At 52.2% G+C, this 21,729-nt stretch overlaps 2 pseudogenes; both read left to right on the top strand.

Moving 5' to 3' along the window:
• Positions 1 to 18,627, top strand: part of LOC140711297 (SH3 domain and tetratricopeptide repeat-containing protein 1-like) — a 41,141-nt pseudogene extending 22,514 nt beyond the window's left edge.
• LOC140711298 (SH3 domain and tetratricopeptide repeat-containing protein 1-like) lies at positions 18,538 to 21,723 on the top strand (annotated as a pseudogene).
• Positions 21,724 to 21,729: the final 6 nt, after the last annotated feature.

Here is a 21,729-nt window from a genome sequence, read left to right as displayed (position 1 = left end):
GTTTCCTCATCTATGAAAAATGAGAGAATATGGTACTGATCTTACAGGATCATTAAACCATTGCCCAGATTGCTTATAGAGCTAGAGCTTTTTCCTTGAAGTACATGAGTATGGCTGTCAGACATCTGAAACGCGAAGCCATCTTACAACATCATTTGGATGCTACCCCCTCTCCGCCCTTTTTTTCCATTTGTAAGGGACAAGGATCCAGGAAGGAAAGTATCAGCTTACAAAGGCTTTTGTTACAATTAATCGTTCATGTTCTTTCTTTTGGTATCTTATTCTCTGTTTACATTTTTTTTTTTTTTTTTTTACATTTTTTGAGACAGAGTCTTGCTCTGTCACCCAGGCTGGAGTGCAGTGGCACGATCTCGGCTCACGCCAACCTCTGCCTCCCAGGTTCAAGTGATTCTTGTGCCTCAGCTTCCTGAATAACTGAGATTACAGGTGTGTGCCACCACGTCCAGCTAATTTTTATGTTTTTAATGGAGACAAGGTTTCGTCATGTTGGTCAGGCTGATCTTGAACTCCTTAACTCAGGTGATCTGCCTGCCTCAGTCTCCCAAAGAGCTGAGAGTACAGGTGTGAGCCACCGCCCCCGGCCGCTGTTTCCATTTTGTAACACTAGCGTCACCCCAGTGTAGGGTGGCTAGGGGTATTCTTCTTTCCTGTTTCCTGGTGTATTTTCCTCTACAGTATTGATCACTCTTTAACATACTTTTTGGTTGTCTGTCGCTACCTACAAAAATATATGTTCGCTGTTATATCACCAGTGCCTGGCACATAGATAGTCAATATTTGTTGAATGAATGAATGAATGAATGAATGGGCTGAAGGAACCTTATTCTTCTTTCTTCTGTCAGTTCACACCAAATGCTTTTGGAAAATGCTATATGAACAGGGATCGTAAGCAGGAGAGGTTACACACATGGCTGTGGGATAGCCCATCATCCTCAGATAATTGTCTGGAAGGAGGTGGAGTACTTGAGTAGAAATGATACAAGATAATTTCTTCAGGAAATCAGCCAAGTGTCACAGTTTTCACACAGGCCTGTGATGTTTGCGTATGTGTGTATGAAGAGCTGTCATGGCCTAGAATCACGGGCCTTTAGATCCCCTGTACAGATAGAAAAGTAAAGTCGGAGGCTCAGGAATGCTGTAGGCCACCAAGGTAGAGTCCCTGTCTGTCCTTCTCAGTGTCCGGTCACTTCTCACTGCACTCCCCTCTTTACTCCTAAAGCCACTTTCCCTGACTCTGAATGTGTAACCATGAGGGAGAAAATGTACTCCAGGCTCACAATTTGTGGAGAAAAAGCCCAGCAGCTGAAAATAATGTTCACAAAGTTTGTACCTAGAAAACGTGGCCATTTCTATCATGTCTTTGAATTTCCCTGTTTCTCATACATTTTATAAACAAGACAGTAGAAGGAGATTCGGGAACAGCAACTTTAGAACAAGGGGGAAAAAATCAAACCTAGAGCATTCCAGTTTCTGCTTTCTTCTCAGTTTAGGGCTGAGGCACTTTAGCTTCCTGTCTAAGGGACTACTCAAATCTGATTAGAAGCCATTGTGGGCTGGTAATTATCCATAATTTTAGGAAGACAGATGTAGCACCAACTCTATTCTCTAATAGCAGGCTTATTAATTTTAAATTTGCATGGCAGGAGAATCAGATGGCGAGGTGAGATAAGCATTCAGATGCTTGGTCAATGATAGCTGTTTACTTCCACGTGTCACATGGGGATTTGGGACCCGGGAATTCCACTGAGAACTGATGATTGTCTGTCCTCTAACCAGCTGGGTTCTTTTTCATCCTGAGCTCAGAAAGATTGCTCCTACTGCAGCCAGGGAAGACAGGTTATTGACTGGTTAGAAATCATGGTAGGTTATTTTCTCCACTCGCAGTTCGCAGTTGGAAAGCAGAGCTATCAAAAAGTTGTCTCTGTTGTATTTCAAATCTGGGTGTTTAAAAAATTATGTAAGCAATTTAATCATTTCTTTAACAGTAGTTGTCTGTGTTCTTGGTGCGAATCAGAGGTGCATTCCCTTGTAAAATCCCTGGGACTTAATAGGAAGATGTGAGCCTTAGAAGAGAAGTTGGTTTTCTAGATGATCATGTAGATATGATGCTGAGCACTAGACAAAGATGTTGATTGAAGCGATTTAAAAAAATTTTGTCTGAGTTCAGATTTTACACCAATATTGAGAAAATCAGCAAAAGAACTTGGAGGAATGTTCTCAGGCATCCAGTTCAGCCCCCTGCGCACATTGTCATAAAATCCGAGTGAGTGTACAGGGAGACGCATTCCTTTCTGTTCTCATCACAGGTCCTTCCCTGGCTCTGCACCTGCCTGTCATGCGCGTCCCTGTGAAGAGACCACCAAACAGGCTTTGTTTGAGCAATAAAGCTTTTTAATCACCTGGGTGCAGGCGGGCTGAGTCTGAAAAAGAAAGTCAGCGAAGGGAGATAAGGGTGGGGGCGTTTTATAGGATTTGGGTAGGTAAAGGAAAATTACAGTCAAAGGGAGGTTGTTCTCTGGTGGACAGGAGTGGGGGTCACAAGGTGCTCAGTGTGGGAGGTTTTTGAGCCAGGAAAAGGAATTTCACAAGATAATATAATCGCTTAAGGCAAGGACCGGTCATTTTCACTTCTTTTGTGGTAGAATGTCATCAGTTAAGGTGGGACAGGGCATTTGCACTTCTTTTGTGATTCTTCAGTTACTTCAGGTCATCTGGGCATATAAGTGCAAGTCACAGGGGATGCGATTCCTTGGCTTGGGCTCAGAAGCATGACATTGCCCTCTTCCCTACCTTTTCCCTCCTGTGCGGTTCTCTCACAAAGTGAATGGCCTCAGCCACAGCCTCTCTGCAGCTGCATCAGACTGTGGCGACAGGAGTGGTGGCTCCTGCAGGGCCTGCTGTCCCCACTGAGCCCAGTCTTGCTTGCCGCTGGAACCTGGTCACCATTTTGCACCGAAAGTATGTAATTCTACAGAATGAAAGCCAACATGCTGGGAATGGAGGTGTCTTTATCACGGTGCTCTGCATATTTTAATCTTGGGTGGAAAGTATGGAAAAGTATGTGATACCTGTGGTTTGATGTCAGAAGGACGTTGTGAACTTGACGTGGACTGAGGATGTTCAGGTGCAACAGGCACCCTGGCTTCATTAAATGAGACTTCCCCATCTCCCTGTCAGGCATGCACAGGTGTATGGCCACATCTTATGTGTTATCCTTATCTAGAGTGAGCCTTGTCGTCACGTTTAAAGTTACATGACGATATTCTGCCTCATAGAGTAGGTCCCAAACCGCATTCAACACAGAAATGCACTCTTGCTTTTATACATAGAAAGTGCTTTCATATACCAAGTGGGAGAGCAGTCCTAAAATCTGGGCTGGAATCACAGAAGGAAGGCTTTGGGAAGCAATAGATTCCCTAATCCAAAGCTGGTTTTTGATGAACCTAGAAACAGGACCAAGAGAAGTGAATTTGCCTATTTCTTTAAATGATTAGTCATGCTTCCTCTGATTCCTATATAAACGTATTCCTCATTCATTCTTTTGTTTCAGTGAATTATTGTGGTGCTACCACGTAGCAGTATTTGAGTCAAAATGTAGCAGTGTTTATCCCTTTCCAAGGTTTTTAGTTGTACAGTTTGTCAAAGTTGTGCTAAGTTTCTTGTTGGTTGCAAGGTGTCCTTTCAGAAGCCAATTGTGTGGTGTATTTATATTGCTTGTTGGAGGTAGTTTGGTTAGAACCTACTCTGAGTGGCTGGCGTGGGCCTGGGGGACAATAACAGCTGCCTGCTTCATGGGCAGAGATGAAGTAATTGCTTCCTGGGAAGTACCATCCTCCTGGCCACACTCTCCAGCCCATTTCCTTTGTGGTGGTTTCCTTGCATCTGCATGGTTCTGACTTCATGTGAGTCTCTTTTATTTTAGCATGTGACTTCAGGCTGTGGGGAAGAATGGCCATATTAGCACAGAGATGCACACAAAGGAACAACTGGCTAAATGTGAGTGAAGACATTCTTGGGGGGGGGGATTCATTTCTTTTATTCTGTAACAGGCAATCTGGGAAACATTCTGGACATGTGGCCTGTGGCCTGCACTGTCACAGCTCCTCCCTGCAGGATCGCAGATGTTTGGAGATTGTAGTGATAACCGTTATCATTGAGAATGTCATTCTCACAGGCTCTAATAAGTCAGGATTTATTCAGTGTGAATTTGTTAAAGACAACTGTATTTCTAGCCAAATCATGGGAGACGTTTCTCCTCACAGTGTTGCTGGGGGTATTCCCGTGGCTTAGTCTTAGGGGAGCACACGCCTTTGAATACTGCTGAAGCTGTGAGTACCCAAAGCGCACCGGAGTACTTTTGCCATACGGGGTGTTAGTCACTGATACACGTCTCAGTCAGACCTGATGGATTCTTGACCCCTTCCTTTCTTAATTTTTTAATTTTTATTTTTTATTTTTGTTTTTTAAGAGCACAACCCCTCAGGTGAACACCATGAATCTCTGGTGTTTTCAGTTGGCTGCAGCCTATTTGCTATCTCTGGTTCAAACATATTCGAAGTCTGATGATGCTTCCCTCTGCTGTTCTTTTGCTGTGTGTCCTCCACGCATGCAGGGTTCAAGACTGTCAGAGCTGGGAGCCACCTTCACAACTACCATGGTTTCTGGAACCTCCTTTATCTAGCCCTGGGGATGGAAGAGATGTCATCAGAGACGGAGGCTTATTAGGTTTACATGCCATGGATAACGAATGAGGAGGTTTTCTTTTATATAAGGGGAGATTCTTATAATGTGCTTTAGTAGGGTAAAGAAGCTTTTGAGGTTTGCTTTCTCTGGAAAGATAATTTGTGATCCTGCTGTTGCTTTCAACAAAAATATCATTTGCATACCAGTGCATGTTGTATTACTGAGCACTGGCTGACAAACGGTTCTTAACTCGTCATTCACTCCACCACTGTTTTTTGAATGGCATATGTGTGCCAGCTGTAGTAGGAACTTGCTAGACTCTAGAACTAACCCTTATGAAATAGGGGTCCTGGCGGAAGCAAATGCATATAACTATAAACGTTTGAGGGGATATCAGAGGGGGTGCCTATAGGTGCAAACTTCGTTCATTCATTGTCCCATCTAGGAGGTTTTGTGTCTTAGCAGCGTGTTCCATAGCAACACATCCCTCTATCAAAATATTCATCGTATTATTTTGAAATTCTGTGCTTAGGTGTGTGTTTTTCGGACTAAGTTTAGAACTGGTTAAGGACAGGCTATGGGGTACGTATTATATATATCTACACACACACATATATTTATATATATATACATTACCATTGTAAATATAGTATATATTTATATATATACTCATATATATATTTCTCCCTCTCTATATATACATACACACCACACACATACACACACACACTTCTACTGCCAAGCACAGAAAGTCAAAACTCGGCAAGGGTTCTTTTAGTGTTCATGAAAAAATAGATGTGTTAGTTGAGAGTGTCCTTAAGTTGCCAGGGGAAAGACAGGATGGATTCACAAAGGGAGATAGTGTTTTTTTTTTTTTCTTTGTTTAACTCTTGAATTCGAAATAATTCAGACTTATGGAAAAGTTGCAAAAATAGTACAGACAATTCCCATATACTCTTCCCTCAGATTCCCCAAACATTTCACCCCATTTGTACTTTCCCTCTCTGTGGATATAATTTTATTTTTTCTGAAATGTTTGAGAGAGGAAGGTAGAATGCAGGGCAGGGTGAAAGGTGGAAGGAGACAGGTGGGTTGGGAGGCTTTTTTTTTTTTTTTTTTTTTAAACCTTCTAAGATGGAGTTTCGCTCTTGTCACCCAGGCTGGAGTGCAATGGCACAATCTCGGCTCACTCTAACCTCTGCCTTCTGAGTTCAAGTGATTCTCCTGCTTCAGTCTCCCGGATAGCTGGGATTACAGGCGCCCACCACCATGCTCGGCTAATTTTTTATATTTTTAGTAGAGGGGTTTCACCATGTTGGCCAGGCTGGTCTTGAACTCCTGACCTCTGATGATTCACCTGCCTTGGCCTACCAAAGTGCTGGGATTACAGGCGTGAGCCACTGTGCCTGGCGATTGGGAGGCTTTTGCCGTAACCCAGAGCGCTATGATGAGGGCTGGACCTGGTTAGAAATGATGAGGAAGGTGAGAAGTGGTTAGGTCTGGCACATATTTTGAAAGGAGAGTTTAAATGGGTTGGATGACAAGAGAGAGAAAAAGAAGTTTTAAGGATGATGTCAAGGATTTTGGCCTGAGTAACTGGAAGACTAGAGATGCTGTTATTGGGATCGGGAAGACTATGGGAGGAGTGGGTTATAGTAGGGGGAATCAAAAGTGTGTTTTCCGCATGCTAAATTTGAGGTCAAAAAAGGGATGTCAAGTAGTGTTGGCTGGGTGCCGTGGCTCACGCCTGTAATTCCAGCACTTTGGGAGGCTGAGGCGGGCAGATCACCTGAGGTCAAGAGTTCGAGACTAGCCTGATAATTATTAAAATCGATGATTGATGTTTGCTAATTAATCATATTATTGCTTCTAATACTGCAGGGGGTGAACACCTACCTGTGATGTTGTTCCTAATATCTAGGGACAGAGAGCATGATTTTAGTTTTAATACCACAGTAGGTATACACTCACCCTGTGACACTGATCCTAATATTGAGAGGGGTAGAATATGACATGACTCCCAACATAACAATGAATGAACAGCCACCCGGTGATATTGCTCCTGATATTCATGGAAGAAGCGTATGATATTACTCCCAATATCCCAGGGAGGGTACAGCTCTTCTGTGATATGGTTCCTAGTATCTGGAGGGGGAGAGGATGATAATAATTCCAGTATCGCAGGCTGTGTTCACCCACCCTGTGATATTGTTATTAATATCCTGGGAGAGGAAGATATGATTCCCCATAGAGCAGGAGGCGTACACCCAGCCTGGGATATTGTTCCTAATATCCATGGAGAGGAGAGGCTGATGTTACTCCCAATATGGCAGGGGGTGTACATCCACCCTGTGATATTCTTCTTAATATTCCAAGGCTGAGAGGTTGATATTACTCCTAGTATCTCAGACACCGTACACCCCCGTGTGATACTCTTCCTGATATCTGGAAGGGGAGAAGATGGTATCAATCCCCATATCACAGGAGGTGAACACGTACTCTGTGATATCTTTCTTAGTATGCAGGGAGAGAGAGGATAATATTATTCCCAATATTGCAGAAGATGTACACGTCCCCCCGTGATATTGTCCTTAATATTCCAAGGCACAGAAGACAATGTTACTCCCAATATCGCAGAAAGTGTACACCACACAGTGATGTTGTTCCCATGATCCAGGAGGGAAGAGGACGATATGACTTTCAACCCTTGCACCCTGCAATGCTCTCATCCTGCAACACCGACACCAGCTCAACCTGACATGGGACCAGAGGTGCTGGCTGGGGGTGTTCATTGCTTCTCTGTTCTCCCTTGCCAGACTCAGTAGAGGAAGCTGAGACCGAGCAGCCGCAGGAACAAGGTAGGTTTTGTCCGTGGCTCAGGCTTCTCTGGTTATGAGCTGGGCTTTGGAGTAATGGCAGGGGAGGGGACAGAGGTGAGTACGGTGGGCATTGGATGCGGCTGTCACCCCTCTGTGGTGTGGGCCGGGGACTTGAGAGACATCGCCTGAGGTGGGCCTGAACCTCCCGTCTACTCTGACACTGGAGGCCCTGAGGTCCCACATTTCTTCCAATGAACATGCTGACCCCCGCCTGGTCCCCAACCGAGATGGGGCATCCTTTCCACTGCTGGGACCCACATGTAGCTGTGGGTTCCTTTTTCATGACCTGGAGAAGCTGCAGTTCACCCTGTGCTCTGCCTCAGAGATGGGAGGCCACACTGCCCTCAGCGGGTAGCAGAATTCAGAGCCTTAGGTTGCAGGGGCCTCAACTGAGGTCCCTGAAGGGTCTTCTCCTTCCTGAGGGGAGCCAGGGGGGAAGGGAAGGCTGTTGTAGGTTTGCCTCAGGGAGGGGGTGGTTCCACCCTCTGCCAAAGTCACTGAAGCAAAGGCACGTGGCTCTCCAGCTGCCCCGGAGGCCAGGGTAGTGGCTGGGAGGGGCTGTGTGCCTCTGCTGGGTGGGGGCGATTTCTTAGCTAATCTAGTGTAGTCAAGTCAGACATTTGCCTCTAAATCATATTTATTTATTTATTTAATTCTAAGGCTTTACAGATGAATAAGGAGGCAGTTTGTATTGAACATATTTTTTGCATGTGAGCTTGAAACAGAGGGTCGGTTTAAATCTAGGTTTTTCCCTTCCCAGTAATGCCTCCTTTCATCCCAGGTTTTCCAACAGGAAATGCGCTTGTTTGCTCACCTCTGGGAGGGGGCTTTGGCTAGGAATCCACCAAAGCCAGCAGACACCAGTGGGCTGCTGGAGCAGTCTGGCCTTTGTTAACCCTTTAGGAACCGTGGGCTTCAGGTTTTCAGACCATCCACGGTGAAGGTGGCCACAGGGGCCTGGAAGCTTTCCCATCCTTCCTGCAGGGATGGTCCGTTTCCCTGCACGGAGCTGGGCACATGGGTACAACACCCCTGTCCTGTGCCGTCGGTGGCTTTACCAATTTTGCATAGCAGCTTTTGAGCTGATCCATAGCTCTGATTGGCTGTTGAGGATTTCATGGATTCCTGTACCCCACCGGGGGGCCCAATATGCTGACAGAAGTTACATTTGTAGTTGTGGTGCTGCATATTCATGGGTCCAGTTAGAAGGCTTTGATTCTTTCTAAAGGGAAAGGCATCTCTGAGGGGTCACTGTTCTGACACAGTCTCCTAAAACCTTGCTGTCAGGTGGGCGACAAAACAGGACAGGAGGGTGATTTTGTAGGAGAGTCGGGCCACGGGCCTGCGTGTTCTCTCTGTCCCCGTAGTGCCGGAGTTCGTACGTGCTCCAGGCCCCGAGTTTGCGTTGCACATAATTCTAAAGGGCTCATGGCAAGCTGCGCCGGGGACACAGAGGGCAGGGATGGGGGGACCCTGCCCCCAGTGGACCAAGGACTCACTGCCGGACTCTAATATGTCTAGGTGTTTTTGTGACTTGCAGAAATACCTCCATCTTGTCTGGGCCTGGATCCACAGGAGACCCTGTCGAAGGTGAAGAATGTTCTGGAACAATGCAAGACCTGCCCAGGCTGCCCCCTGGAGCCAGCGTCCTGGGGTCTCTGTGCGGCATCCAGCAACGTGAGCTTGCAGGACCCCGAGGACCCCTCCTTCTTCTTGGAAGCTGAGGACGACTGGGAGGACCCAGAGGCCCTGAGCTCACTGCTGCTGTTCCTGAACGCCCCCGGGTACAAGGCCAGCTTCTGTGGCCTGTACGACGTGGCACTGCCATGGCTGAGCAGCATGTTCTGCAGCTTTAGCGACGAGGAGGAGCTGACTGAGTGCCTGGCACATGCCCGAGGGGCGGCCAAGAAAGCTGGCCTCTTCATGACCAGAGTCCGTGCCATCGTGGACTGCCTGGTGGCCCTGGCCTGGCTTCACGTGCTTCATGGACAGAGCCTGGTGACCCTGAACATCCTGCAGTCTGTCCAGGATGCAGTGGTGGCCAGAGAGGACCAGAGGGTGTAATGGCCAACATGCTGGCCGTGGCTGTGAAGAGGACAGGCCGGACGAGGCAGGCAGCTGAGGGCTACTACTGCGCCTTATGAGCGGCTTGGGACCTGGGCCATTGGAGGAACCAGGCAGTGGTGCTGGCCAATTTCGGGACCCTGTGCCTGCATGCAAGTGCCAGCAGGCTGGCCCAGCACTACCTCCTGGGGGCCATGCAGCTGTTCTCGAGGCTGCCCTGCAGGGAGTGTGGCCGAGACTTCACCCACGTACTCCTGCAGCTGGGCCACCTCTGCACCCGCCAGGGCCCAGCCCAGCAGGGCAAGGGCTACTATGAGTGGGCCCTTCTGGTCACCGTAGAAATAGGCCATGTGGAGAGTGAGTGCCCTAGTTCCTCCTGTGAGCCTTCTGGGGCCACTCGGGTCAGGGCTCACCTGGGGTTTATGATTCAGAAACAAGTGGTGGTTTTTGCACCATCGAAAGTGCTGAGCCATGTCCAGCAGCAGATGTTGGCAAGCGCCCTGGAGACAGGCGGTTCCCATGCAGGGCCAGGCCCTCTGTGGCCTACTGAGGCAGCCAGCTCTTCCTGGTTTGCCCAGGGACCATCCTGCCTTGGGCACTGAAAGTCCTGCATGCTGGGAATTCCTAGACATAACCCTGGGATCAAGGCAGGCTCGGCTGCGCTGGGACTTCGGGCCCCACCATGAGCCAGGCCCTGAACACCAGTTCTTGTGCCCGTGTTATCTGCTTGGTATGTTGGCAGCCTGCGCACCTGTCATCCCACTTCACAGAGGACACGGGGGCGGGTGATTGCCCAAAGCCGCAGAGCAGTTCATGCAAAAGCAGCTCGTTGTGCAGTGTGCCAGGCCCCACCCACAAATGGGGCTTGTGGGGTCCTCGGGTGGCAGAGACTGAGCGTGGGAATGTGAGCTTCAGGCCACAGAAGCCACAAAAGGGTGAATGGCGTGATGGCGGGGCAGCACTTGGCCCTGGGTTAGGGAAGCCTCTTTAGTCTAGAACCAGAGGGTTGAGAGCATTTAGTCAAGTAATAGTTGGTGGAGGAGAGGCTGGTGGTGTAGCCTGTGTGAAGGCCTAGGGGTGAGAGAGTGGGGGTGAGTGGTGGTGAGTGAGTGGAGGTGTGATGGAGTGAGTGGGGATGAGTGGGGGGGTGTGAGCGGGGATGAGTGGGGTGTGATGGGGTGAGTGAGCGGGTTGAGTGGGGTGTGAGTGGGGGTGAGTGAGCGGGAGTGGTAGCGGGGATGAGTGGGGTGGGAGCGGGGATGAGTGGGGTGTGATGGGGTGAGTGAGCGGGAGAGTGAGCGGGGTGTGAATGGGGGTGAGTGAGCGGGAGTGGTAGCGGGGTTGAGTGGGGTGTGAGCGGGGATGAGTGAACAGGGCTTATGCAGGGAGGTGCAGAGTTGGGAAGGAGTGGGTTGGGTGCTGGATGGTGAGAAGCTCTTCTGGAGAGCTAAGCAGGGCCTGGGGCCTCAGGCTGTGGCTTGGCCTTTTCCGCAAGAGCACTGGGGAGCCATGGAGTGCTATCGAACAGTCACTGCAGACTGAGCAGTGAACGGACAGTAGGTGGGCAGGGCTGTCCGAAATCTAGGCCACAGAGAATAGATGAGGAAGTTGAGTCCAGGGAAATGGCTGAGACAAGGGATACTGTTGTGGGACCCTCTGTCTTGCAGCGCTTTGTCATGGCATAGTGAGACCACTCAGAGGTGCCTCCTGTGACCTGGACCAGAGCCCCAGGGGCTGTGACCAAAGCTGCCCATTTCCAGCACAGGCCTGGCACCCACTCCTGGCCCTAGGAGGGATAAGATTTTGGAAAGGACCGTGTGAAGGGGCCCCGGTCCCACACATCTGCCCAAGGAAGGTTGGGGGGTTCAGACCCAGGCTTCTTCCCCAGGGACATTCTCTTACTGGAAGGAGACCCTCCAGGAACCCAGTGCCCCAGCCCCCACTGCAGCCTCCAGTGGCTCTTGGCACAATAGCCTGTGGTACCTCCTCCTACGAGGCCCTCCCCGGGGTGCTGGGGGATTCAGACTTGGAAATGCAGGCCAGGGAACGGGGATCATGCTTCCCTGTCTCCCCACCCTGCGCTGAACGATCGAGGAGACCAAGGGCGGGGCTGATACCCCACATGCTTCCTTGGGGTCATTTTTGAGTCACTTTCGGTAGTTTGTGTCCTTCTAAGAATTTGGCTGTTGTGTCTAGATGGTCTGGTTTGTTGGTGTACAATTGTTCGTAGTGTTTTCGTGGAATCCTTTTATTTCTGTCAGGTCGGCAATAATGTTTCCTCTTTCATTTCTGATTTTAGAAACTTGGGTTTGTAATTTTTTATTTCTTCATTTTTATTAGAGATGGGGTCTCATCATGTTCCCCCGGGCTGGTCTTGAATGCTGGCCTCACGATCCTTCCACCTCAGCCTCACAAAGTGCTGGGATGACAGGCGTCAGCCATGGTGCTCAGTCTCTGATTTTAGTCATTTGTGTCCCGTCTTTCTTTCCTCGGTCAGTCTAGTGAACGATTTGTGAATTGTGTTATTTTCAAAAAACCCACCTTCGGTTCTGTTATCTCTTTTGTTTTTCCATTCTCTGTATTTTTACTTTCCATTTCCACTCTCACGTTTATTATTTTCTTCCTTTTATTCACTTTGGGTTTAGTTCTTTTTCTAGTTTCTCAAGGTGGAAGGTTAGGTTTTTGATTTGAGATTTTTCTTCTTTGAATGTAGACATTTACAGTTATAAATTTCCCTTTCAGCACTGCCTTAGCTGCATCTTGGAATTTTTGATACGTTGTGCTGTTTTTATTTTTAAAGACAGAGTTTTGCTCTATTGCCCAGGCTGGGGTGCAGTGGTGCAATCTTGGCTCACTGCAACTTCTACTCAGGTTAGAGCCATTCTCATGCCTCAGCCTCCCGAGTAGCTGGAATTACAGATGTGCACCACTCCACCCGGCTAATTTTTGTATTTTTTTAAAATATAGAGACGGGATTTCACCATGTTTCCCAGGCTGATCTCAAACTCCGGGACTCAAGCGATGCTCCTGCCTCGGCCTCCCACAGTGCTGGGATGAGAGGCGTGAGCCACCGCACTGGCCGGGGCTGTGCGTTTGTTTGCATTCTTCTCAAATTAGTTTTTGGTTTCCCTGCTGGTCTCTTTGACTCACTGGTTGTTTAGGAGTGTGTAGTTTTCACATATTTTTTGAATTTCCCACATTTCCTTCACTGTCGATTTCCAGTTTTGTGCCAGTACAGCTGAAGAACACCTCTGCTTTGGTCTCAGTCCTTCTCCATTCACTGAGGCTCGTTTTGTGGCCTGGCACATGGTCTGTCATGGGGAATGTCCCATGGGTGCTCGAGAGGACTGTGTATTCGGCTGTTGCTGGGTGGCGTGTGTGACAGATGTCCATTCGGCGTACCTGGTTTCCTATGTTAATCTCCGGAATGTTTCTGACACTAGAAAATCAGGCTTTGGGAGAGGCCAGTGAGCCTGTGGCTAGGGAGCCTGGTTGCATGAGAGAAGCATGTGTGGGAACGCCAGGGGCCAGCTTTGAATCCCATTCCCCCAACATGATGCCATGTGTGGCAGACGTGATGCTTGGCTTTGCTCTCTCAGGGTTCCATCTGTGACAGGGGCCACTTGTGCCCCTGGCCTCATCAGCTCAGGCTGAAGGCAGCCCTGATCCTGGCCAGAGGGTCTTTGTGAAGCAGAAATAGATGGCCTGGTGCAGGTGCCAAGCCCCTGCTGTTCACTCTGTGTCCATCCACAACCTCGGCCCTGGGAGTTGTAAAGAAGGCCGGCCTGTACCATGAGCATCTACACCAAGATGTGCCCATGTCACAGTGTGCTTGGCGTCTGCCCTGGCACAGGTGCATGGCCTGTCTGCGCTCAGGCGCCCCGCCTATGGGGCCCAGGCTCACAGAGGTGTGAAGGAGGCAAGCAGGGGCCTCCGAGCCCAGCCAGCCTCGCTTCGATGCTGGGAGACTAACGTCTTCCATTTTGTCTTCTGCCCAGACCAGCTGCGGGCCGTCCAGTGGCTGTGCTACTTCTACAGCGCCGTCATGCCCAGCGAGGCCCAGTATGTCATCTACCACGATCTCCAGCTCTCCCTGGCCCGCAAGGTGGCCGACAAGGTGCTGGAGGGGCAGCTCCTGGAGACCATCAGTCAGCTGTACCTGTCCCTGGGCACGGAGCGGTAAGGGCTGGTTTTGCAGTGGTGGAGGTGGGGGCGGGCAGGGAGAAGGGCACAGGGAAGCTGGCCCAGGGCCCAGCAGCCCCTCTCCTTTTGATCATTTGGTGCTTTGGCATCAGATGCTTTGAGCTGGCCGGCCTGGGGTCATCCCAGGGCTGCTGCTGGCCCATGAGTCCCAGCTTGAGCCTCCCTTGTTGGGGCAAAGGTCACCTCAACCCCAGCAGAGGCAGTAGGTGCACTCTGGGCTGTTCTTCCTACTATGGTGGCTTTTGTCATCTTACCTGTGCCTGCCCCGAATCTTCACTCCTGGCCTTCGTCTGTCCCCTTAAATGTGACCACAGCAGCCACCTGTGGCTTCTCTCCCACAGAAGACAGATCCAGTTGTGTCACCTGCTTCCCTGGGGCAGGGTTTCAAGGTCTCACATCCCATATTTGGCCTAGTCAGCTTCCCCCAAGCATCCTGACCTGGTGGGGTAACCATGGCCCTGACCACCCCACCCATAGGGCCCAGTGACATTGCTGCAGTCCCAGCCCCTTGAGTGTTGGACTTACTGAGAGAGCAGAGAAGGAGCCAGATTCCATAGGGACCTGGGAGACTGACTGTAGTCTTGGCCTCAAGTTCACAGAAGGAAAATGGGCTAGTGTGCTAGAGCCATGCTTCTCAAAGTGTAGTCCCTGGACCAGTAGAGCAGCATCCATGTCACCTAGGAGCTTGTGGCAAGTGGGAGTTCTAGGGCCTGCCCCAGGCCTGTGGAGTTGGAAGCTCTGGGGGCAGGGCCAGCAAGCTATAAGGACAGGCCTCCGGGTGACTGTGATGCCTGCACACCTTGAGAACCATCGGCCTAGATAGCCTCTGAACACTAACGGCTCCTGGTGCGTCTGGAGGAGACACAGGCCATGACTGGGAGGCAGGGGAGATGGACTAGCACACTCCTCCTGCCACAGGGCAGCATGATGCTCGATTCCCTCAGAAGGATGTCCTTCATCTTTTCCATGCCGTGTGTGTTCACTCTGGCCATCCCAGCAGCCTGGGAAGGGCAGAACACTGCACACACAAGAGGGCCGTTCCCAGTCCCCACATGCCAGATTCATCTGTCACCAGACCCACGGGAGGAGGCAGACTGGTTCCAGGAGGATGAGAGTCCTTGTTCTGACACCTGTGTCTGATTCCAGTGATTCCAGGGCCTACAAATCCTCTCTGGACTACACCAAACGAAGTCTGGGGATTTTCATTGACCTCCAGAGGAGAGAGGAGGCACATGCCTGGCTGCAAGCAGGGAAGATCTATTACCTCCTGCGGCAGAGCGAGCTGGTGGACCTGTACATCCAGGTGAGTGGCAAGGGATGCAGGAGGACTCCTGTGCTGTTCACTCTCTGTCCATCCACCCATCCATTCACCCTTCCATCATCTATTTACCTGTCCATCCTTCCATCCATCCATCATCCATCCATCATTCATCCATCCTTTTATCATCCATCTATTCACCCGTCTATCCATCCATTCACCTGTCCATCCACCCATCCGTTCATCCTTCCATCACCTATTTACCTGTTCATTCTTCTATCCATCCATCATCCATCATCCATCCACTCGCCTGCTCATCCTTCCATCCATCCATCCATTCACCTGTTCATCCATCCGTCCCTTTATCATCCATTCATTCAGCCACCATCCATCCATCTGTTCGTCCGTTCATCCTTCCATCATCCATCCATTCACCTGTTCATCCATCCATCATCCATCCATCATTCATCCACCTACCAATTGATCCTTCCATTCATCCATCCTCTCACCCATCCATCCATTCACCGTTCGTCCATCCACCCACCCACCAATCTACCTATTAATGCATCCCTCCATTCATCTATCTGTCCATTTGTTTATCCATACATTCGTCTGTCCACCATCTATCCATCCACATGTACATACATCATCTACCCTCCACCCATCCATACATTATCTACCCACCCATACATACACACATCATTCCACCCACCCACCCATCCATCCATCCATCCATCCATCCATCCAAGCATTCATCTATCCACACACCCTTCCATCCATCCATGTGTCTTCATCTCGTCATCCATTCATCCATCCATCCACTCATTCCTAAGCCACTGCTGAGCACCTGTTGTGTGCCTTTTCCCTCCCTCCAACTGGTTCCCTCACATCCTCCTCCGGTGGCCAGCATCTTCTCCCTGAGGGCAGAGGCACGGCCCCTCACAGTGCACAGCACTTGCTGGTATACAGCACATCCTCAAATAATGTGACCACTCAGTTAACACACAGAAGAACTTGCTCCAAGCGACACGTGGCACACCTCCTTACAAAATGAATCTATCATAGTGGCTGTTTTCAGAGGCTTTCCGAAACACTGTGTGATCTGGTACAAATTGTGAAGCCCAGGAGCCTGGTGAAGCTTTCATTATTGAGCACCTGCTGTATACCTCCTTGAGCTGAGGAGAGGGATCAAGAGCTCATGGCCAAGAGGGGACCAGGCCCACCCACAAACACTGAAACACTGCTGATGTGGCAGGGATGTGACAACGCAGAAAGGAGACAGGGGCTGGGCTCCCAGCAATTTAGGGGCCACGGAGACTGGTTTGAGTGCAGGGGGAGTGGGCTAGGGCTACCCCTGGTGGTAGGATTCACAGGTGTCGGGCTCCTGGGCTGCAGCTGCTCAGTCACCTCCTGGCACTCAGGTGCATCAGTTCATTGTCCTCATGCCAGTGGTGGGGGCAGCCTCCATGCACAGGGTCTGAAAAATGCTCAGGTGTACCTGTAGTGTGTGGGAGAAAAGAGGCTGGCAAAGGTGCGCGTAGCCACGTTGCTAGGTGTGGGTCTGGAGCGAACTTCTGTCTCCTTTCAGGTGGCACAGAATGTGGACGTGCACACAGGCGACCCCAACCTGGGGCTGGAGCTGTTTGAGGCAGTTGGAGACATCTTCTTCAATGGGCCCTGGGAGCAGGAGGAAGGCATGTCCTTCTACCGAGTGAGCTGGCCTGTGGGCTGATGTGGGTGGGCCTCAGTGGGGCACCTGGTGGTCTGAGGCATATGACCATGCCGCTGCCCGGGAAAAACGCTCGGAGCCTGGACGTGACAATTGCTCTACCCTTGTACCTGATGACCTCAAGCAACCATGAGTGGGAAGTCCTGTCCCCATCTTCCAGATGAGGAAACTGAGGCTCAGAGAGGCACAGGGACATGTCAAAGGACACACAGCATATCAGTGGGAGGCCCAGGTCTGCATGTACCCCGAAGTGGGACGACTTCTCCTTTCCTCTGAGCTCACAGTGTGGCTCAGCCCTGGGCACAGATCAGTGTGGTGTTTCTAGAGCAGAGAGGAGGTTGGCTCCCCCCAGTCAGACCCCCAGTGCTCAGGTGGGAGAGGCTGGTTTGAGGCTGTCGGGAGTAGCTGGATGGGCCTCAGGTGACTCTTCAGCCCCCAACTTGGGTGTCTGAACTATGTGTTATCCCACAGCACAGAGCTGTGTCGAGGTGCAGGAGTAGCTGGGGTGTGGGAAGCTCCAAGCACATGTTTGAGCTCTGACGAGGACTCTGCGCAAGGTGGGTGCTGTGGGAAACCTGACCCCACCTGCCTGTGTGGTAGGACCAGGCCCTGCCCCTGGCAGTGACTACGGACAACCGCAGGGTGGAGCCGCAGCTACAGCTGTGCAGCAAGCTGGTGGCACTCCTGGTCACAATGGAGAAGCCACAGGAGGGCTTGGAGGTTGCCCACATGGTCCTAGCACTCAGCATCACTCTGGGTACGTCCCCTGAGCCCCCACCCTGCCAGGACCCACACTTTGCCAGAGCCCAGCCTCTGGGTCTGCAGGCCAGGAGCTGAAACAGCTGCTGGATTTTCCTGGTCTCCTGTCCAGGCAGGCAGATCTGCCCAACTGGCTTCCCCGTCCGGCTGTGAGGAACAGCCCGAGGTCTCTCACGCAGTGCAGAGTTCCCTGCCTGACTGAGCTCTGCTTCCTCTGCCTGTTCCCGCTGCTGACCACAAGGGCCGCCCAGTGTGCCCTCTGCCTTCTAGACATGCCAGGCATCTCGTTGGTCCCTGTATGTGCCAGGCTGAGTGGCATATTCCCTTTGTCTTGTGCCTTTCCCACCGTCATCAACCACACGGCTCTCTGGCTGATAAAATCCCAGTTCCCCTTCCAGCAGTCTGCCCCTTAAGGCCGGGCATCCCCTGGTGCTGTGCCAGGGTCGTCTGTCCCCCTCCAGAGACAGCGAACCCTAGGCAGGCCACATGTGCCAGTGCCTTGTGTCCTGTGGACCAGTACACAGTAGGTGTGCAGCTGACTTCCCAAGGTAGGGGGATCTGATCGTGACACACCCAGGAGGAGTCAGATGTCACATCTGTGGGTTGCCTGCAGCTGGGGTACCCGGGAGCACCTGAACTGCATGGGCTCCCCTGGTTAAAACCAGTGAGCAGAGGCAGGTGGCTATGTGTAGACACAGAGCTGGGCCATCCAGGTCCGACTTTGCCAAAGCCTCACAGTAGACAGGGGCAGGCCTTATTAATTCTGCTTTCCAGACGGGAAAGTGAGTCTGGTGACCACAGGTGCCTGGAGGCAAGCCACGAGTGCTGCCTGGGGTCTGTATACCTGCTCCTGAGGGGCCTGTGCCCTGCCTGCCCCAGGGAGCCACGTCCTCACACCTGCCCCTTTGGCCTGCACCCCAGGGGACCGGCTGAATGAGCGCATGGCCTACCACCGGCTGGGCCATGACAAGCTGGCGGAGCACTTCTACCTCAAGACCCTGTAGCTCTGCAACTTGCCACTGGGGTTCGACGAGGAGACCCTCTACTACGTGAAGGTGTACCTGATGCTCCGTGACATCATCTTCTACGACCTGAAGGTGGGAGGGAGGGGCAGGGCTCGGGGTGTTCCCAGTCCCCTTGGAGTGGGATCTCCACCCAGACCCGAGGCCTGGGTTCTAGCCTTCCTTAGAAATGGCCCAGTGGCCGCCCTGGAGCTCTATGCCCGGCTGGAGGAGCCAGCAAGGTTAGCAGATACAATTCAGCTCCCAAGATGGCCAGGCCCCACCCTCAGGAACTCAGTCTCAGCCGGGGAGGCTGACACATGAGTGGGCAATGGTGGCCTCTGGGTTAAGGAGGAGGATTGTAGTCAGGGAGGCCCTCCTGGAGGAGGTGACATCAAAGCTGAGTCTTGACAGTCAAGTGTCAAGGTGCATTTAACAAAGAAAATAGGGTCGGGAGAAGGACATTTCGGAGGACAGCATCATCCTCACATTGAATCCACGTTGCAAGATCCAACCCAAATCCTGGCACCTCCTCTAGGAAGCCTGCGCAGGGTGCCAGCCTGCACGGAGCAACTCCTTCCTGGAGTCCCGAGACACCTTGAATCTTCACATCACCCAGGAAGGGTGGGGTGGGACCAGTATCTTACCATTGGGTTCACAAACAGGGAAACCCCAGCTCAGGGCAGGTGCAGTGGGGCGGGGCCCCAGCCAGCCAGGCTGAGGCCTTGCTGGGTCGGGTGTGTCTGGAGGGGACGTGCTGTGCTCTGTCTGCCCCAGCCTTGCAGGGCTGGAGAGCTAGGACTGGCAGACTCAGACCTGGGCTGTCTCCACCCCTCTGCCCCGCAGGCACCGCCCTTCCTTAGCATCACACCGGCACCGCGTCAGTACTCGTTATGGGCTGAGGGGCCAGGGCACTCCAGTCCAGGGGCCGAGATCTTGGAGGCCTTAGAACAACTTGAGGAGCGGGGCAGCCCTAAGACCCTGCCCTGTATCCCCCACTGCAGGCCTACGGAGGCCCGACATGCCTCAGCCCAGTGCTGGCGACACCTGGTGGTCAGATGTGGTCCCTGTGGCCTCCCAAGTCCCAGCCAGACATGGAGGTGCCAGGTGTCAGGCCCAGGGGGACGCTGCTCACTGCTCAGGGGCTTGCCTGGGACCCAGGGGGACGGGCCTCCCAGAAGAGGCCTTTCTCTCTCTTGGTCAAGCCTGCCGCCCACTCCGCCTGTCCAGGAGAAAGGAAAGCGCCAAGTAGTACCTGAGAGGCCAAAGTCCATGGTTGGGGTCGGGGGACAGTGGCCTCCTTCACCTCCTTCCCATGCACAGCCCTCTGGGCCTCATCGTGAGTATGCTGTCAGCGCAGGCCAGCTTCCCACAGGGAGGCCCCCTTGGAATTCCCCAAGGGCGGCTGTCTTTCCAAGGCTACACCCTCCTCCTTGTATAGGAGGCTCTGGACCCAGGGCCCAGAGGAGTGGGAGAAAAAGCCGGGCTGGATGGGACCTGGAAGGCTGGCAGAGAAGCAGGGGTAAATGGGCATCTTTGCCAACTGCCTCTAAAATGGTGTCCCCTTTAGTCTACACATGAGAGTGAGCCCTGGAATAGGGTGGATTAGGTGTGTCCTGGCTCAGCCTGCCACTCAGTAGCTGCTGTACACACTACAGGCAGATGAAAATGCACACAGGCACAGGCACACACAGGTGCGCGCACACACACAGGGACACGTACACACAGGCACATGTAGAGACATATGCTTTGGCTGGCTCCTTCCTGTTTAGTTGGGAAGTCCCCACCCCTTCAGGAAGCCTTTGCCTTTCACCCCTGGCTGAGTCTGGGACCTCCTGGGCTTCCCTCTGCCACAGCCCGGACCACCCTGTGTGGTCAGTGTTCACTCCCAAGGCCCTCAGACTGGGAGCAAGGACGTTAGGCTCAGCCACGCACCCAGCACAGAGTCCAGTGTTCGGCTGGGCTGGGGGCATTGGATGAGCAGTGGCGGTGACTTGGGGCCTTCTCACGCCCCTGCTCTGTGTGTGGGGTGGGACAGTGAGGGAATGGACTGCTGCATCTTGGACTTTGTCATTGGGAGCCATCTTGAGATGGTAAAGAGGGACAGGCCAGGCATGGGTCTTAGAGAGGTCCCTTAGGTGACCCCCATGTGGAGGAGGAGCCTGGGGAGAAGCCGGGTGGGGGATGGGAGGGTCAAGGAGGAGGTCTGGGAGACGGCATCCCATCCCAGCGATGGTGAGTTTGAGCCAAAGATGCATTGACAATGAGAGTGGATGTCTGGGGAGTCACACTCCGTCAATATTTCAGGGAACATTGCCAGAGTGGACACCTGTGAGATGGTTTTCTACCTGGCCTGGCCCCTGGAGGGCCTGGAAATGGTCAGCATGGACAGGGGCCAGAAGGGAGCCTGGGTCACTCAACACTGTGCCCCTGCTGTGGCTTGGAGCCACGGGTCCTGCATGGAACTCTCAGAGCAGGCACGATCTGCCCTGACCTCAGCCCATGGGGAAAGCAGCCACTGCCTGCAGAGAGGGTGGCACTGGGGCAGGAGGCTTGGGGTGAGTGGGGTGTAGGGACAGTCAGGAAGGCTTCCAGGGGTATCAGGGTCGTCCCCACCTCCTGCAGCTGAGACCACAGCAGTGTCACAGGCTTCGGGGTTCATGGGGTGAGCCAGCATTGGCTGGACATGTGGAATGACCTGGAGACAGGAATGGCCTCTGGGAAGATGGGCTCCGAGTCCCCCTTTTGCTGAGCATGGCCTGTCCCCTTCAGAACCCATTTGATGCAGCCGGGTACTACCAGCTGGCACTGGCAGCTGCCGTGGACCTGGGCAACAAGAAGGCACAGCTGAAGATCTATACGCGGCTGGCCACCATCTCCCACAACTTCCTCCTGGACCGCGAGAAGTCGCTCTTCTTCTACCAGAAGGCCAGGACCTTTGCCACCGAGCTCAACGTCCACAGGGTCAACCTACCTCCTCTGCCACACTGCGGGTGGGCCCCTTGGTTGACCCCAGCCACCCTCGCTGAGGACAGCATCCAAGGGAGTGGGTATTGTGCAAGGAGGATGGTCTCCTGCCTCTCCTGGTGTCTCCCATGGCTCATTTTCTGGGAAATGGAGGAATGAAAGCAG

Source organism: Chlorocebus sabaeus, unplaced genomic scaffold (genome assembly GCF_047675955.1).
Source record: "Chlorocebus sabaeus isolate Y175 unplaced genomic scaffold, mChlSab1.0.hap1 unalloc_scaffold_532, whole genome shotgun sequence".
Lineage (NCBI taxonomy): Eukaryota > Metazoa > Chordata > Mammalia > Primates > Cercopithecidae > Chlorocebus > Chlorocebus sabaeus.
Note: the sequence above shows the minus strand (reverse complement) of the source record. Positions and strands in the feature narration are given on the sequence as shown.